The sequence below is a fragment of the Ursus americanus genome, chromosome 5 (genome assembly GCF_024610735.1).
Source record: "Ursus americanus isolate L20-20 chromosome 5, mUrsAme1.1.p, whole genome shotgun sequence".
Lineage (NCBI taxonomy): Eukaryota > Metazoa > Chordata > Mammalia > Carnivora > Ursidae > Ursus > Ursus americanus.
The window spans coordinates 20,497,357-20,511,974 of record NC_142131.1 but is presented as its reverse complement, the minus strand read 5'-3'; positions in this window follow the sequence as shown (position 1 = coordinate 20,511,974).

Genomic DNA, 14,618 nt, shown 5'->3' with positions numbered 1-14,618 from the left:
CAATTCATCAAAATTTTTGTTGTCAGTGTGACTCTAAGCTACTTACTCCAATCTCTTATTTTTGAATTCTTTAAAATGTCCCAGTTAGATTGTATTACAAAAATTCCTTACAATTTCCAAGCAAAATGTTTAGTTCATTTTAAGAAAAAACAAACAAACATATGGCACATTTAGTCACGGACTGTGACCACAATGATAGAATATTGTAACTCTAAGCAGATAGAATACAACTATTCCAAATATTCTTTGCACTATTTCCAAACCTAGACAGATGATGAGTTCTGAATGTCAATCCTGTGTTGGTCATTTAGCTTTGACCCAAAGAACTGAAAACACATCTAATGATCTATTCATCAAACATCACTGAAAATGAAAATGCCTCTCCACCTTGGTCCCATCATTAAAACACAGTTAAAGTAAACTAATCTATCTTCCAAGATCTCCATTATGCAATCATTCTCGGAAATTATTATTTTTTTATATACCACACATTCTTAGTAGAGTGTCCTGAGGCTGCATGGAAATAGTTAATCTCAGCAAGTACTTTAAACCCAAGCAGTTGGAAACCATTTCTATCCCCTGGTGGGTTTGATCAGTCAACCACCTTTAGATGATCCAAGTAAACTATTAAGACATACGTGCCTGACATGAGCTTTGTGCTGCTCTTTAGAAACTATGACAGTGAAAAATAACACAAGATTCCCAGTCTTACGAATCACTACAATTCATTTAAAAATCTTACTTGATATTAAGTCCATCCACTGACTTGGTTTATTATTATTAATGAATGAAATATAAAATATGCTGAGGGGTGCCCAGGTGGCTCAGTTGGTTAAGGGTCCAACTCTTTTTTTTTATAATATTTTTTTATTATATTATATTAGTCACCATACAGTACATCCCTGTTAAGGGTCCAACTCTTGATCTCAGCTCAGGCCATGATCTCAGGGTCATGGGATCAAGCCCCACATGGGGCTCAGCACATATTGTGGAGTCAGCTGGAGATTCTCTCTCTTTCTCTCTCCCTCTGCTCTCGCTCCACCTCCGCTTTAAATAAATAAAATTTTTTTAAAAATTAAAATAAAATAAAATATGCTAAATTCTTTGGCATTTTCAAAAAAACTTCACTAAATACTAAAGAGAATAAAAAGTTAATTAACAAGATACCAAAATTACCATCATCAAAATGGCAAGTTTTAATAGACCATCCAGTTTCTGAATGGTTTCTTCATTGTATAAGTACTTAATAATTTTACTTAGTCATTTTGGCTACATTTAGCCATTTTATTCCAGAAAAAATATATGAAAAATTGAAGTTCATCAATATTATAAAATATCAGCACTGAAAATCATAAAAATGAAGCCCAAAATAAACTCTAACAGAAATTTAAATTTTAAAAAAATCTACAATTGTATTTAAAAACACAGCATGAAATCTACATGTTTTTACTTTTCTTGAGAATTTAACACATTCCACAGTATTAAATGACATACTATTTGGTTATGAAGTTGTTGTTCCCATCAAATTAATGAATGAATATTACCTGGTATATATTTATGAGGTAACTATGCGTAGTGGAGAGAAAGCAGGCATTGAGAGTACACACCTCAGTGAGTCACTGAATGTGACACTTTCTAGCTGTATAATAGGTCAACTGTTTTATTGCTATGAGGCTGTGAGGAATAAATGAGATAATAAGTACAAAACACGTAGTTCAGAATTAGCTTTTAGTAATCAATACTGCCTCCCTTTTTTGCAATTCCCTTTCCTTAAACTGTAATAGTTATTTGTTCCATTTTTTAGATATTCACAACTAACATAATTGGTGATTTTGGCAGCCACCTAGTTTTTAGAACACTGCCCTGAATTCCTCATTGAATATCACAATCCATGCATACAACTGGCCATATCTACCCAAGATTTTTCTTCAGAGCATGTATATCTGCTCACTAGACAAAATACAAAGTTATGAGGACCTACTTGCTAGTAGTTTTTGGAATTAATGCTTTGATTTCTGTCATTTTAATTTTGTACGAACGTTTAATTCATTTTAAAAATTCTATAACCAAATTCAATGAGAAAAATAAAAAATTGTGATTTTAATAATTTCTAGAAATATCTTCATATAATTTAATATTTTCAGGCTGTTATGGAAAAGCAAGTAAAATGTATTGAAAAACTCAGTGGTCTAAATTAAAATCATTTTAGAATTCAATATTTGACTTAAAATTTAAATGTAAATTAAACTATTATAGAAATATAGGTAAAGTTTCAAGTAAACCAGTCTAAAAGAAAGTAACACTCAGATCCAAAAATATAGTGAACTCTAGGTCAATCTTATTTATTTACTACAAAGTCTCTGGCTAGAACACTGAATTTGGAATAACTTTGTGGATGAAGTTCTCAATGTCTGCTTATTTGAAAAAAAAAAAGTGATACATTTTTTCTGATCCTTCAGAGCCCCAATCATTTTTGCCCCAGCAATATTTTTCTAGTCTTTAAAATACTCTGTGGAATATAAAATAAGGTTAAAGGCAGCATTCTGTCTTTGAGGGCTTCCTTGGGCAAAAGAAGAAATATAAAAATGTTAGTTTTATATATTATGGCCTGAAGAAAGCCTAACAGCCAAAACATCACCTTTAACATGGTTTCTATTTCTGGGTAGTTTATCAACCAACCCCTCCTTTATTCTGTGGTCTAAAAACTAGTAGGGGATTCTCTCTCAATATTTTAAATGTATTCTGGCCCTTTGGACCTCATTAGAAAGTCTGTCAATATTACTGACTTTTTTTCTACTCATGGTACAAGAGCAAAATGAACACTTAGTCAAGTTGCAGAAGAAACAGCACAATTGGCTATTTTGTATGTTTAAAATTTAATATGTGTATTTTCGAACCATTAGCTTAAAGAGTAGTCTTTCTCATTAAGTAATAGGCTTGGTCATAACTATATAGATACTCATTAATTCACAATACACCCTAAACCTGGGATTGTTGTAAAACAGAATGCACAGACTATGGATGGCTTAGAAGTACAAACTTTGTGCTTTATGATCTCCACATTCTGTTTCCTACCAGGATCCAAAATAAAATCTGGTTCAAGGGTCAAGATTCTAATGACAAGGAACTTCAGACCCTCATAGAATTCCAAATTGTTAAGTCTTCACTTTTATCACTATTCTATCTATATTATGGCCTAAAAATAGTTGAAAGGAAAAAATGGTAAAATGAGTGATTAAGTCACTATGAAAGTACAAAACATTTCATTTCGGACATGGCTTGCTTCACTGATTCCATTGTTTTGATTTGGGGTATATTTATTTGTTGATTGGTTGGTTAGTCGGTTAATTCCATCCAATGCAAATTACCCATCCATTCAGCCCAAATACCCAGAGATATTTCTAAGAAAAACAAATTGATAGTCATTTATTTTCAATACTTAAGTACTGTATTAACACTTAACACCCACCCCAATCCAAACTCTTGGAAGCACTCAGAATCTAATGTTTTACTGTGGGAGTACTGACTGAGAAAATATTCATTGTCTTCTAAAATATTTTATCACTACATATTGGTAACCAGAACTTTTTTTTTTTTTTTTTAAGATTTTTTATTTATTTATGTTACAGAGAGACAGGCAGCGAGAGAGGGAACACAGCAGGGGGAGTGGGAGAGGAAGAAGCAGGCTCACAGCGGAGGAGCCCGATGTGGGACTCAATCCCAGGACGCCAGGATCACGCCCTGAGCCGAAGGCAGACGCTTTAACGACTGTGCTACCCAGGCGCCCCATGGTAACCAGAACTCTTAACTTACTTACAAGAAAATGAATATTATTACCTACATGTCAGTCTTGAAGATTCCTTTTGGACATTATTTATGCTAATGGCTATAACAATCTGGGCAAAAATATTAGTTAAAATTCTTTAGAAATCCAGATCACAATTCAAGAGAGAGCCAGGTTGTATCAGAGTCCGGTCAGGAAACAGAAACCACACCAGTTATATAAAAAGAGAAAATTTAGTATGAAGAACTGTTAACTTTCAACATTTGTCCTTAATGTTACCTAATTAGGTAACCATATGCAAAAAAATAAACTTTGATTCTTGCCTTACACTATATATAAATATTAAAACAAAATGGATCATAGACCTAAATATAAAACTAAAAATTCTAGAAAATAACACAGGAGAAAATATTTGTGACGCTGGGTTAGACAAAGATTTCTCAGATACAAAAACATGATCCAGGGGCGCCTGGGTGGCACAGCGGTTAAGCGTCTGCCTTCGGCTCAGGGCGTGATTCTGGCGTTACAGGATCGAGCCCCACGTCAGGCTCCTCTGCTGGGAGCCTGCTTCTTCCTCTCCCACTCCCCCTGCTTGTGTTCCCTCTCTCGCTGGCTGTCTCTGTCAAATAAATAAATAAAATCTTTAAAAAAAAAAACATGATCCATGAAAGAAAAAAGTGATAAACTAAACCTCATTCAAGTTGGACTTTTACTCTTCAAAAAATACAGTAAGAAAATACAGTAAGAAATACAGTAAGAAAATACTCTTCAAAAAGGGGTACTGGATATGTTCATTTTCTTGACAAATAAAAGCCACAAAGTAGGAGAAATATTTGCAAATTATATATCTGATAAAGGACTTATATCCAGAATATACAAATCAAAAATCAAAACTCATTAATAATAAAAACCAACAATCTGATAAAACAAATGGGCAAAAGATTTGAATAATCACCTTTACCAAAACAGATGAATGGCAAACAAGCACATGCTAAGGTGATGGACGTGTTCATTATGTTGATTGTGATGATGGTTTCACCAATCATTAAGAAAATGCAAATTAAGACCATAAATGATACCACTATGCACCTATTACAAAGTCTAAAATTTAAAAGACTGGCCATACTAAGTGTTGCTGAGGATGTGGACCCAGAAGTTTCATACACCCCTGGTGGAAATAAATACCAATATAACTTTTTTATTTTAAGATATGGAGGTTTCTTGGGGCGCCTGGGTGGCACAGCGGTTAAGCGTCTGCCTTCGGCTCAGGGCGTGATCCCAGTGATCTGGGATCGAGCCCCCATGAGGCTTTACTGCTATGAGCCTGCTTCTTCCTCTCCCACTCCCCCTGCTTGTGTTCCCTCTCTCGCTGGCTGTCTCTATCTCTGTAGAATAAATAAATCTTTAAAAAAAAAAAAAAAGATATGGAGGTTTCTTAAGAAGTTAAACACACAACTCCCATGAATCCAGGCATTCCGCTCTTACACATTTACCCAAGAGAAATGAAAGCATATATCCATACAAAGAATTGATACAAATATTCAAAGTAGATTTAATTGTCAAATTGGAAATAATCCAAATATCCATCAATAAGTAAATGAACAAATTGTGATATATCCATATACTGTAATACGTCTTAGGAATAAAAAGGACTGATGTATTGATGCACTCAACATGGATGAATTCCATGATGACCATGCTGAGTGAAAGAAGCCAGTCCCCACCCACAAAACAGTATATACTTTGTGATCAAATTTATTAAAAATTCAAAGGTTACTTGGCTATATGAGGGTGAGGAGAGACAGAGAGGGCCAAGGGGGAGAAACTATAAGGGGGTATAAGGAAAATGTTTGGGTACTGGATATGTTCATTTTCTTGACTGTAATTACATTGACACTACCCTATTATAGTGATTGAGAACATTTGGGTAATAAATCTAATGCTTATTTCAGACCAACAATTGTATAATACATCTCAAGGAATTTGTATGTAGCGAAGCTCCAGACTGACTCAGTTCTGATTTTAGATGTGTTAAGGGACATTATAGACACTGAACTAAACTCCCTAGCAAAAAGGGAATGCTTTCATTTCAACTGTGATTTTGCATGAATTCTTTTTGAATGCCCTAAGTTTATAGCTGTTTGTGAGAAAATAAAAGGCCCTATAATCTTCTCCCTACTTATCACATTACAGCAACTAGATTCATTTTTATTTTCCTTCACCATAAATCCTCACTGTAGGTGGGGAGAAAAAAAAAAGAATTATCTAGAATTCAATTTTTATTAAATAAGTTTTTAAGCATCAATACAGCAAAAACTAGTTCTAGAACTACATCTCTTCAGCACAAAATGAGGTTTCAAGACAGATGACTGACTTTCTGAATTTAAACAATGTTCACAAGGAAGGCTGAACTCTTTCCAATGTGTACAATTTATCCTGAACCTATATACTGGGTAAGTCCAGTTGTCTAAGGGTTATAAATGTCACAGAAGCAACAAAATGTTTCATAGATTATGACTTAACCATTTAAATGAGTAAAGATAAATTGAGTTGCATTTTTTTTTGATCTGACTTAATTCTACCATTAATATAGTACAGGTTGATAATTACTGTTATAAGCCTGTCTGTATTGACCTTAATCAAAATGTTATGCTATTTCTTCAAAGACTTCTTTTTTTTTTTTTAAGATTTATTTATTTTAGAGAGCGAGCACAGGGGTAGGGGTGGACAGGGGCAGAGGGAGAGGGAGAGAGAATCTTAAGCAGACTCTGGGCTGAGCACAGAGCCCAGTATGGGGCTGGATCTCACGACCCTGATATCACCGCTTGAGCTGAAACCAAGAGTCAGATGTGCCACCAAGGTGCCCCCTTCGAAGACTTCTTTGAGAAATTACCAGTTGAGAAATCAAATGACAACTGGAATTACTACACAAATAATAAGTTTCAGAGTAGACAAATTTGCTATCAGTTAATTCATCATGTAAGATTTGAGAAAATTAAACAATGACTGCCATTAAAATTGAAATTTGATACTTTTTCTTTTAAGATTTTATTTATTTATTTGACAGAAAGACAGCACGCAAGCACGAGTAGGGGGAGCAGCAGGCAGAGGGAGAGGGAGAAGTAGGCTCCCTGCTCGGCGGGGCTGTTGTGGGGCTTGATCGCAGGACCTTGGATCATGACCTGAGCCGAAGGCAGATGCTTAATGACTGAGCCACCCAGGTGCCCCTACAAAATATTTCTTAGTGATTCTTCCATATACTCTAAAAAGTTAGGCAGAAATTCAATTAAAATGAATATTGTGTGAATTACAATCCTTTAATTCTTTCCCATATTTAGAAGGGGTTTTTAGAGATCCCTGATAGATTATCATCATTCAGTAGTTAAAATCACAATGTATTTCACATTTCAATACTGTCACACATTAAACAGCATTAAATAACTAAATTAAAAAACAATTTATGATATCCTTAGAGCGTGTTTATACCTCTGTAGAGTACTATTGCAAAAAAAAAAAAAAATACAATTCATTCTCATTCTTATGAAGAAGGGCTTCTCTAAGAAGATGTGTTTTTATTTTTTTGTTTAAATTCAATAGCCAACATATAGAACGTCATTAGTTGCAGATGGAGAGTTCAGTAATTCATCAGTTGCATAGAACACTCAGCGCTCATCAGAAGATGTGTTTTTAAAAACTGAAAGCAACTACTGTTTATGGATAATTCATTTTAAAATTGGGATTAAAATAAGACACTCCAAAAGTCAAAAAATAAACTTCTTAACATTTTTAAATAATATATATAAAAGGTCAGTGACATTACATATAACAAAAAATTAACTTACATCTCAAATACAACAATAGTAAAAGTTCAATTAGCAAATCTCTGTAAAACTTTTTAAACTTAGCTGTGAACATTTCTACTTGTAGTATGAGCCCATAAAACCCCTGTCATGAGGGTCCAACTTAATCTAATTATTGGCTCTATCATCACTGCCCCACAGAGAACAAGACTGACCATAAGATTTTGTGCTTGATTTGCCTTGGTTCATGATTACTATCATGGGAGTAACAAACGAGGCAGGCCATACAAATAGAATTTCATTTCATGAAAAGATTTCAAAGACAAAATGATCAACTGCTTCCCAAGCTTTCCCTTACTGATCACCTGACATTCCACAACTAAAAACCTACCTAATAGGTTATTGTGAGAATTAAATGAGTTAGCATTTATAAAACACACAGAACAGCGAATTAAAGTTTGTTAAATAAAACAATTTTTATTCCTTTGATCTACACTGTGTTTTAAGAAATATTAAATCATATCAGTCATTTTCATCTCAGGAATTAGTTTCTTCCAATTCTGTCCCCAGAGCAAAAATTAATAGGATAAAATTGGAGAAGACAAGAAAGAACTAGACATCTTTCTTTAAGGAGGAATAAGGGTGTGGAAAGAGAACACAACTCTGAAGAGAAAAGGCTCAGAACAAAGAGGATCTGTTACTAAAACACAAGTTACTAATGTCCCTTAACTTCACAATTTTGCCCAGTATCAACGTGCCTTCCATGCAGTAAGGCAATGTCAAACTGCAGCAATATAGCCTGCTCGGTTCTTCTGCAGAGCATGCAGGAGCATCAATTCATGCGGGTGTTTAAATTCAGAGGCTTAAGGAGTAAAATAAATGCTAGTATATATTTGATTCAAGCAATGCTTGAGTGACAAATGTGGGTTATGTTAATTTTAACTTTCTTTTGATCATCAAAGCCACCTCTCCTCACACACTTAGACATAAAGCAAAGCAAAATTGTCACTTATTTAACAATACAGTTAATATGTTTGTACAGTTAAAATATCATATATGATAAATATAATTCCATTGCCCACTTTCTTTCCATGAAATTAAGGGTAAAAATCTCACACATACACAGCCAACAAAAGCAAAAATAAACAAGGACTACATCAAACCAGAAAGTATCTGTACAGGAAAGGTAATAACCAACAAAATGAAAGGTAACCTACACAATGGGAGAAAATATTTGCAAAGTATATATTTGGATAAGGGGCTAATATCCAAACTATACAAGGAACTTCTACAACTCAATAGCAAAAAAACTAATAACACAATTTTTAAAAAGGTGAAGTTCCTAAATAGACATTTTTGCAAAGAAGACATACGAACTGCCAACAGGTACATGGAAAGGTACTCAGTACCACTAATCATCAGGGAAATGCAAATCAAAACCACAATAAGCTATCACCTCACACCTATTAGGATGGCTATTGTCAAAAACATAAGAAATCAGTTTGGGCACAGGTGTGAAGAAAAGGGAATCCTTGTGCACTGCTGGTGGGAATGTACATTGATACAGCTGCTATGGAAAACAGTATGGAGGTTCCTCAAAAAATTAAAAAACAGGATATGATCCAGCAATTCTACTTCTGGGTATATATCCAAAGGAAATGAAATCAGGATCTTGAAGAGATACCTGTACTCCCATGTTCACTTCAGCATTATTAACAATAACCAAGGTATGAAACAACCCGTGTCTGTGGACAGATAAATGGACAAAGAAAATGTGATATACGTATCCAATGGATTGTTCAGCATAAAAAAAAGAAGGAAATTCTACCAATTGTGACAACATGGATGAACACTGAAGGCATTATGCTAAATGAGATAAGCCAGACACAGCGAGACAAATAGTAATACAATCTCACTTACATGTGGAATCTAAAAAAGTCAAACTCATTGAACCAAAGGGTAGAACTGTGGTTGCCAGGAGCTTGGGGTCAGGAAAATCAGGATGTTGGTCAAAAGGTAGAAACTTTCTGGGGCGCCTGGGTGGCACAGCGGTTAAGCGTCTGCCTTCGGCTCAGGGCGTGATCCCAGCGTTCTGGGATCGAGCCCCACATCAGGCTCCTCTGCTGGGAGCCTGCTTCTTCCTCTCCCACTCCCCCTGCTTGTGTTCCCTCTCTCGCTGGCTGTATCTATTTCTGTCAAATGAATAAATAAAATCTTTTAAAAAAAAGGTAGAAACTTTCAGTTTGAGAAGAATAAGTTCTGGGAATCTAACGTATACCATGGTGAGTACAGTTAGCAATACTGTATTATATATTGGAAGTTTGCTAAGAGAGTAGATCTTAACCGTTCTCACCACACAGATGCAAAAAAAAAAGTAACTAAGGTTATGGATGAGTTAATTAACTTGATTGTGGTAATTACTTCACAGTATATATGTATATTAAATCATCATGTTGTACACATTAAATATACACAATTTTTATTTGTCAATTATATCTCAATAAAGATGGAAAAAAATTTCACACATAAAAATGGGTAATTTCTATTAAGAAATACAAGTGCTAAAATTATCATATAGATTTAATTTCTAAATGTGTAAAATGTGTATAATTTATAAATTATACTTCCATGATACCATAGCAACTGAATGCAAAATGAAATATTCACTTCATTTGGAAGATACTAGGGTTTTTTTTCCCATCAAATACCACTTTTTTCTCTTAAATGACCTGATAATTTATGAATTCACAGTGCTAAGGTTTTACTCACATGAAGCTTTTCTTAACTATTAAGACAGATAAATAAATAATAAAAGTCTCTACCAAATTTTTGTTTGTTTAAATATAAGTAATATCCTGGCCCTGATTTTATAGCTATTCATTCCTCCTTTTGTCCCTTCCTTTCTTTACTTGCTTTAAGAAACCTCCCAAGCCTTAGTTTCTGGTTCTGAAAAATGAGGTTAATATAAACTACAAAGTTTTCCTGAAGATTAAATAGACAATATATGTAAAGCACCCAGCACAGTGTCTAACACAATAAGGTTTCTTTTCTTCTCACCTCTCTTTCCTTGTCAGTTCTAGAAGAGTCAGAGTAATTGTAATGGATGAGAAAGAAATGTTTGCTTACATCCTTGGTTTGTTCCCCAATTTAGGCACTGGTTAACAATATATTTGATGTTCAAAGTTTTCTTTATAATACGCTATCGAGAAAACCAAAGACATTTATTTATTCACCTAACTGCATAATGCTCCATCTCCATTCTACCAGGGAATGCTTCGTGCTAACACTGCTGTAAAATTTCCCTTTGGCAGCCATAGTTGCTCCAAGATGAACGATCTGAACTGAGAGGCTAGCTCTAGGACTATAGAGAAGTTGACAGCTTCACAGAATATATGAATGTAACTTAAACTCTGATGAAGTTATTAAGGACAAACAGAATTCAGGAGATGTCGGCAGAACAGACACATCAACCACAATCTGCTAATGGAAGAAGTGACTGACTGGACATCAGACCACTGTTGTTGTTCTTGTGGTTTTAGGAGTCCACTGGACAGAGGTGAGGGATCAAGCAGCAACAACTTCTGATGCCATGAAAACACGCTGTCCTTAAATTCTTAAATGATTCATAAGTGTTTGGAAGTCAACAAGAAGATTACTGATGATGGTTTAAGCTAAAGTTGAAAGATTAGCTAATTTGAAGTCAGTAGAGAATCACTAACTATCTTGGCATTTTAAAAGTTGGTCAAGTACATGAGGTTGCAAGGGAAACTGTTTACAAATTAAATCATAATTATAAACTCCCTATGTTCGCAACAATGTTCATGAGATCCCTTGAGGCATAAATAAATACCTTTTGGAGAAAGGCTGTCCCTAAATTTCCTTTAAGTCTCTGAAATATGAATTTCAAAAAGAATAAACAATATGAACGCACTAAAGCCTAGCTTTTTACCAAAGATAACCTCAACAATTGAGACCCTTAATGATTTATGTTTAAATCCAATTTTTGCATACATTTGATATTATATTTGAGAGAAAGTTGTGAGACAGTAGAAAAAAACGTTCCTAACTACAATTTAAGGAACTTTCCTATAAGCAAATTAATTTCAATTTTAATTTTAAAACAGTTTCCAAACCTCAAGAAACTGCTAGTTACGTCTGGATAGTGAAACTCAGGGAACTGGGAGCCATATATTTCTGTGCAACATTTAACTTTTATTTTATATATATATATATAAATATAAATATATATATAAATATATATAATATATATAATTTGTATATATATTTTTATGTATGTATGTATTTATATATATGTATATATATAATTTGTATATATACACATATATGTATAAATTATATATATATAATTTATATATATAATATATATAATAAAAATATATGTAATATATATATTTTATACATATATATAACGTACAGTGTTAGTTTCCGGTGTACAAATTAGTGATTCAACAATTCTCTACATTACTCAGTGCTTCCTACAAGTATAGTCGCCACCTGTCTCTGAACAACATTATTACAACATTATTGACTACATTCCTTATGCTGTACTTTTCATCTCTGTGACATATTTTATAATTGGAAATTTGTACCTCATAATCTCCTTTATCTATTTCATCCATTCCTCCACCCTCCTCCCTTCTGGCAACCACCAGTTTGTTCTTTGCATTTAAGAATGTTTTCTTTTCTTTGTTTCTTTGTTTATTCATTTGTTTTGTTTCGTTAGACTCCACATATAAATGACATCATATCTTATTTCACTTAGCATAATACCTTCAAAGTCAATCCATGTTGTTGCAAAAGGCAAGACCTCAGTCTTTTTATGGCTGAGTAATATTCCACAGTATACACACCACATCATCGTTATTCATTCATCTATTGATGGACTTTTGGGTTGCTTTCATATCTTAGCTATTGTAAACAATGCTGCAATAAGGGGTGTGTGTATCTTTTCAAATTAGTGTTTTCATTTTCTTTGGCCAAATGCCCACTGGTAGAACTGCTGGATCATATGGTATTTCTATTTTTAATTTTTTGAGGTAGAGGACCTCTTTTCGAAGACATCCAGATGGCCAACAGACAGATGAAAAGATGCTCAACATCACTAATCATCAGAAACATGCAAATCGAAAACACAATGAGGTGTCACCTTACACCTGTCAAAATGGCTAGAACTTTTAACTTTTTAAAAGCAGGTGTATGCATGCCTATTTTTAAAAATTGATTGAAACTGTTAAATAACAGACTCAAATCTGAGTGTGGATTCCCAAAACTACATTAAGCACACATAATTAGAAAACAATAGTTCTCAAAACTATGATGTAGGCAATTAAGAAATGTCTTGAAAAGAAAAATTGTACTTGATAACTTCAACAAGTTAAAAAATTCATAATACATTGAAATAGAAAAAGATCTTAATCTTTTTCCTTTTTTAAGATTTATTTATTTACTTGAGAGAGAGAGAGAGAGAGCGTGCATGCAAGTGGAGGGAGGGGCAGAAGAAGAGAATTTTCAAGCAGACTCTCCTCTGAACTTGGAGGCAACTCAAGGCTCAATCTCACACCCATGACGTCACAACCCATGAGACCATGACCTGAGTCGAAACCAAGAGTCAGACACTTAACTGACTGGGCCACCCAGGTGCCCCAATCTTAATCTTTTTCTCGATCTCAAAAGAGATCATGTCAAAGTTTTTGATGTTATTAAACCCAAATAGGATCATTAATCTTATGTAAACAGACAAGTATGCACCTCTTCATAGACTTAGCATAAGTATGCTCTCATGAGCCATTTTGAACATCACTTCTTTAAGTGAGCCTTGGCTGACCACCCAAACTAAAGTAAGCTCCATTACCCTGTTTTATTTATCATAGCACTTAGAGCTATCTGATATGTTCTTTTATTTACTTGTTTATTGACTATCTTATTCCTTTAAAATGTAGATTCCAGGGGCACTTGGCTGGCTCAGTTGGTAGAGTATGAGACCCTTGATCTCAGGGTCATGAGCTCAAGCCCCATGTTGGGCATAGAGCTTACTTAAAAAACTGAAATAAAATAAAATATAAATAAAATGCAGCTTATCAGAAGTAAATCAGTAGGGGCGCCTGGGTGGCACAGCGGTTAAGCGTCTGCCTTCGGCTCAGGGCATGATCCCGGCGTTATGGGATCGAGCCCCACATCAGGCTCCTCCGCTAGGAGCCTGCTTCTTCCTCTCCCACTCCCCCTGCCTGTGTTCCCTCTCTTGCTGGCTGTCTCTATCTCTGTCAAATAAATAAATAAAATCTTTAAAAAAAAAAAAAAAGAAGTAAATCAGTAGAAGCAAGAACACCACCAAGTATGTTAGCTCTCAAAAATATTTACAGATTGAAAGATAAGCTAACATTTTTCTAAAAGAAATGTTTATGAACTTGAGCATATACTGGATTACTTGGTAATCATTTTTCATTAAATGTTTATGAAGTATTACTTAAATTCCAATTACTTCTAAAATTATATGAACCCTTTCCAACTAGCTTCTCCTCTTTCTTTCTCTTCCTTATTTCAATGTAATGTATTTTTAAATGTGGCAAATTGCAGAAATTTGGGGGAGGATTCTACTTATTTAGTAATTGAACACACACTAAACAGTAAAATCTAAGTTGCCTTCAAAAGGAAATTAGCACAACTGTTTCCAAATGTAAGCTAACCCACAAGTGACACATGCTTACTTCTTCCACCAATGTCAGAATCATTGCCTTGGTTTGCTATTCTCTACTCTCTATAATGTGTCCTTGGCAAACTCCACATATTTTATGACTTTAATCTAATTACAAATCTCTCCTGATGCCTTCCCAAATAGAATCATACTCCTGTATCTCCCTATATAACTATCTAACACCACAAACTCAACACTTCCTTCCGTCTTACTTCCTTCTTCTAGCCACCAAGGCCACTAAAATCATTAAGACTTAAAATTTTTGAGTCAAAAAATCTCTGTGTTGCTCTATTAGAATGTCTCTAAATATGTCTTTTCTTCT